Source organism: Hemitrygon akajei, chromosome 19, assembly GCF_048418815.1.
Source record: "Hemitrygon akajei chromosome 19, sHemAka1.3, whole genome shotgun sequence".
In the NCBI taxonomy this organism is placed as follows: Eukaryota; Metazoa; Chordata; class Chondrichthyes; order Myliobatiformes; family Dasyatidae; genus Hemitrygon; species Hemitrygon akajei.
In genome coordinates this window covers 62,838,684-62,844,682 of record NC_133142.1, presented here as the reverse complement: position 1 = coordinate 62,844,682, position 5,999 = coordinate 62,838,684, and the positions used below count along the sequence as shown (strand labels likewise).

Below are 5,999 nucleotides of genomic sequence, written 5' to 3'. Positions count from 1 at the left end.
TGTATGTGTGGGGGTGGGGGGGGGAGGGGTTTGATGATAGCTGTCTAATACGCTACGAGCTTAGAATTAGGTCAATGATCTTAATATTCAAACGCTCTTTACCTCAGGTGTCCAAAGCCTATCCTGTGGCACTGGAAACAGTGGAGTATTTTTCCTTACTGATGTCTGCCTAGAGTGAGATATTTTTATTGAACTTTGTTTATGCAATATTGATGAGGATATTTGTTTACAGATGGCTAACATAACACCCATTCACAAATATGCATCAGTATCTTGAATTCTGGATACTCAGATATGTTCTATCTGCTTCTGGGCTTTATCTGAGGTTAAGATGATACTAGTCTGAAGTGCAAATGAATAGTTTCTCTGTCATTCTGTAGATAAGCTCCATTCCATCAGAAAGCTTGTGGGAGTTGAAATGCAAAATTGCAGTAAGAAAGATGGAGTGGAGGGTTGAAACAGTTATACATCGAATGCATTCTGTATAGGAGCCATTAGTTAGAATAGTGGCTTAGATGTTATCATGCAGACATACAATGGAATGTCCTGCCTGGTTGCATCAGTGTATGGTAAAGAACTGCAAGGTATTGAGCTACAAGATCTCACAGAGGATAGAAAAACTCACAGAGGGTCACTGGGGTCTTCCTCCCCCCCCCCCATGTGTGACATTCACCAAGAGCATTGTTGAGGATCCCTACCATCCATCCCACAATCTTGTTGACGCACTGCCATCAGGAAGGAAGTATAGGAGCATCAGGACTAGGACTGCCAAACTGGATAACAGCTTCTTCCCTCAGGAAGTGAGACTTATGAATACCCTGCCCCACTGAGGTCTCATCACTACTATTTACTGTTTATCTGTCCATTTCACATGCATTTTAAATTATATTTTATTAAGATATCTGTGGTAATAGTTAGTTTTACATATGTGATATATGTTTTACATGTGTGATATATGTATTGTAGGTGCACCGTGGTCTGGAGAAATGTTGTTTTGTTTGATTGTACACTATATGTACAGGCAGATGACAATAAATTTAAACTTGAAATTAAACTTGAGACAAATGTCTGAACAGGGAAATATTTGAGATTCATTCTCTGCAGTTTCTTTTAGCTGGCAGAGTCAAAGGCTTATCTAAGGTCATGATTGGTCATGTACGTTGGTTGACACTTCACCTCACACTTTTCTTGCAATTATTACCTGATATTGTAATATATTCATTAGTATGTTTATAAAACTAAAAATAGTAAGTGTCAATCCAAAAAATCTAACCCATTCATTTTTTTGGATACCTATTTGTGGTTGGATGAAGTCCTGAGGGTTTGATCACATTAAGTCTATGTACCTTATTTATTTTAGAGGTGGGTCTCCTGTTTTGCGGTTTCTTTTCAACAGATGTTGAGTGAGAAGTTCCAAGAATTAGGAGGCCCACCCATTAACAAATGTGAGAGTGGAAGGTTGCCAGCCTTCCTGGATTGTGAAAAGGCTCTCTTGGAAACTGCTGCTGCCATCTGGAGATTTTTTTATTTTAAATAGCCCATCCTCCCTTGACCTGCTCTGTTGTAAAGTTCTTTATATGAACTCCTGCACCAACCCAGCATTCACAGCTTGTTATAAATTCCAGATTTGTTTAATTAAATTAGACTTCCTAGTTCCCCCATGGGATTCAAACTAAGAACAGCATTGCCAATAGTCCCATGTTGACTGCAAAATGGAAAATTGGCTGAAGAGTATGAGGATTGTGTGGGAAAGTGAATGTGGTAGATAATTAGTTGTAATTTTATTGAAAGGTGGAGTAGGCTCAGAGGACATAAGGAATAGAAACAGAAAATATCTTTATGTTCTTGTCAAGATGGAAGTTGGCAGTTTTGGTGTGAAGCTCAGTATGAGGTCAAATCAGCTGTAAACAATATGACCTAGATAAAGTAATATGAAACTGTATAGTATTTTCCTGTAACCGTGAAGAAAGCCTGAAAAGGGCTTTAAATTCGATAATTTAGTCATAAAATGTGAAAAGTTTTACATTTTTAACATTTATTTGTGGGATTAATGGCAAAGTGAGCAATATTATTGGTCCTTATTTTTATTGATTTTAGAGATACTGAGATGTGCATTAGGACCCACATTAAAGATGTTACTTACATAGTATCTGTTGTTAATGAGTCTCATGGCTATTTACCAGATTTGAAAGGAAACCCCTAATGAAATTTACCAAAACTCTTTAGTGGAGAAGACTCAGATGGTCTTTAGATTTCTCAACAGCAACAGAAGTGGTCTGGGGGAGGTTGCTTTCAGGGTCCATTATATGCAGCTAAATCTTGATTGGCCTTTACTACTGACAGTTCTAGGCCAAACTCATCACTTGCCAAAACTTGGTGGTGTTAAAATTTCCAATTGGTGGAAACAGGTCAGGAAATGAGATTAAGTTTTCTTTATAAAATGTTGAATAATGCATTAGGATGAAATGTGGGTAAATTTGTTCCCTCGAGAAAACTTTGGGTCTTTCACATTAACTGCAGTGTTTTACAACTGATCCATTTTGGGCTCCCTTCATCCGGGGCATGCCCTCTTCTCATTACTGCCATCAAGCAGGAGGTACAGGAGTCTGAAGATTCAACAACAACATCTCCATTGCCATCAGTTTCTTGAACCAACTTTAAAAAAAACTAATTCTACCTTGAACTGTATTTCTTCAACTTGCACTAGTGTTGTTATATTATTTTTTGTTTAGTGTGTTGTATAACTTATGTGCAATTTATGGAAATTAGGTTTATATATTTTATGTTTATAAATTTTGTTCTTTGCCAAAACCTGATTTTCATAGCATGGGTTTCATACTGGGTTTGTATAACCATGACAATAAACTTGAACTTTGTGGGCACGCTATGTTGGCACCAGAATGTGTGGCGAGACATGTGAGCTGCCTCCAGCACATCTTAGCTTTTGTTGGTTGTTAACACGAACAACACTGTATGTTTTGATGTGGTTGTGATAAATAAATGATTCAGAATCTGAATTATTAATTAATTGAGTATCCAAATTATAATAAATGCTTTATTTCAGCAAGTTCTGTAAAATCTTCCTTGGACCTTAAAATTCTCTGTGTTCTTTGAGAAATTTCTGAGCTGTGATGATATTTCCAGGGTCATAGTTAGCATTTCTTTTCTCCTCACACTTCACTCACTAACTTCCCCATTCAATGGATTAGTCTACATTATTTCCACCAATCACAATGCTACTTTTTTTCCACCTGCCGCCACCAAACATATCTTCTCTGATGCAATCATTCCGAAGGAATTGTTATTTCTTTTTCAGTTTGGCTTAAAGGACATCAACCTAAACACATGAATATTCTCAGGGAACAGTTTCTGAATAGAGGGATCTCCCTTGGAAACAGAGATGAGGAGGAATTGTTTAGTCAAAGGTGATGAATTAGTGGAATCTGTTACCACGAATGGCTGTGGAAGCCAAGTCATTTGGTGTATTTAATGCAGAGATTGGAAGGTTTTTGATTGCTAAAATATTTATGGATTGCGGAGAGCAGGTGGGAAAATGTAGTTTTTTAAAAAATCAGCCAGATGACATAATTCTGGGTGCTGTACTTTATAATCTAACATAAGAAAAAGAAGTAGGAGTAGGTCATACAACCCTTCAAACTCCTCTGCAACTTAATAAGATCATAATTAATCCTCCATGTCATTTAGTTACCTCCAGTTTCTATATCCTGCAGTTCCTTTCCACAGATGCTGTCTGGCCTGTGGAGTATTTGCAGAATTACTGTAAAAATAAATGTTGCATTGTTGAGGCATTATAACGATCAAATATTTCAGAGTTATATGTGTAACCAGCACATAAAGATATAAAGGTTGGTCAGATTGCCAGACTGAGCTGCCACAAGAAAGCACGATCAAGGATCTCCACCATTCAGGCCATGCTGTCTTCTCACTACTGTCATCAGGAAGGAGGTAAAGGAGCCCACACCACCATGTTCAGAAACAATTAATACCCTTCAACCATCAGACTCCAGAACCAGAAGAATTAACTTCACTCACCTTAACATTGAACTGATTCCTCAACCTATGGACACACTTTCAAGGACTCGACAAATCATGTTCTCAACATTATTTATTTATTTATCATTAGCTTTTTGTATTTATACAGTTTCCTTTTGCACATTGATCATTTGTCAGTTTTTGTGTGTAGTTTTTCATTGATCCTATTATATTTCTTTGTTCTATTGAGTGAATGTCTGCAAGAAGATGTATCTCTGGATTGTATGTGGTAATGTCTACATATTTTGATAATAAATTTACATTGAACTTTGAAAAGATGGTGTACATCTCAGTTTACATACAGTTATATGACTCCCTTTCATGAAATTGGACTCAGTCAAGTAGAATTAATTAAATGTCGAAGCACGAATTATTGAAATGCTCACCAGCAGTAAGTGCTCTGAATATGTTTGTTAAATGCTTATTTTTTATATAAAGGATTGAATGACATATAAATGGGTGTGTTTCACAAATGAACTGTGGATGGTTTTTTCCTTGAGTTCTGCATGTCATCAGCAGCAAGAGGCTGAGTTCAAATATTGCTGACGGGGCATGTTGCAGAAATGAAACCATGTGCATGAACCAGCATTGCCCACTGATGCTTAGCTTCAACTGGACATTACAAACGATCTCCTCTACAAAACACTAGCTTTCTTTCACAACTGAACTCACTGATGTGCACAACTAGATGGTCCATAAACACCAACTCAGTAAATAAAATTACAATCAAAAATGTCTTTTAAGAGGCTTTTAGATAGGTAAATGGAGCTTAGTAAAATTGAGGGCTATAGGTAAGCCTAGTAGTTTCTAAGGTAGGGACATGTTTGGCACAACTTCGTGGGCTAAAAGGCCTGTATTGTGCTGTAGGTTTTCTATGTTGCTAAAATATTATTGATTAGCTTTCATAGTAACTTAATCTCATGACTCACCTGTGTTGAGCCAGGGATGCTGTTTGCCTATTGGCAGCGAATCAGCTATCTGCTTTTATCTACTGCACAGACTATTCCTCTCAGAGTTTTAATATGTTCTTGGGCTTTAAAACATTTACCTGACCAGATCAATGTGTAAACTATCACCTTAATGTCATAAGAACAATAATCTGATTAAAAATTAGTGGTAAAAGGCAAGGCAAATCTAATCCATTCAGTTGCCACACTTGGCCTACTTTCAATTATCAGTGAAGTGGTGGAGACATCATTGACAGTACATCAAACACTAGTGATTCACTAGTAATGAACAATGAACTGTGGGATGTGGAAGGAAACCAGAGAACCAAGAAGAAAAATAAACAGTACAGAATCAAGGATCAATGTTATTCACCATATATGCTCATATAAACTGTACCCACTTTATTAGGTACAGCAGTGGAACACGGTGTGGAAACATTTCAAAGTTCTTCAAGATTCAGAGATGCTCTTCTGCACACCACTGTAAAGTGTGGTTATTTGAGTTACCGTTGCCTTTCTGTCATCTTGAACCAGTCTGGCCATTCTCCTCTGACCTCTCTCATTAACAAGGCATTTTGGCCCACAGAACTGCCATTCACTGGATGTTTTTAGTTTTTTGCACCAATCTCTGTAAACTCTAGAGACTATTGTGCATGAAAATCGCAGGAGATCAGCAGTTTCTGAGTAACTCAAACTACCCCATCTGGCACCAACAACTATTCGATGGTCAAAATCACTTAGATTATGCTTTTTCCCCATTCTGATGTTTCATTTCAATAACAACTGAACCTCGACCATGTCTGCATGCTATTATGCATTGAGATGCTGCCACATGATGGGCTGATTAGATATTTGCATTAATGAGCAGGGATATTGGTGTACCTAATAAAGTGGCTACTGATTGTAGATTTACATATATTAGGAATTTGTTGAGGTGTGTTGGCCAGGGCCATGACATGCAACAAAAAATAAATTTCAACAATTATAAAGAATTACATA

At 37.2% G+C, this 5,999-nt stretch overlaps 1 protein-coding gene across 1 annotated transcript in view; it reads left to right on the top strand.

Moving 5' to 3' along the window:
• Nucleotides 1-5,999, top strand: part of LOC140741988 (glycerate kinase-like) — a 223,377-nt gene that overhangs the window by 103,763 nt on the left and 113,615 nt on the right. The window lies entirely within an intron of this gene.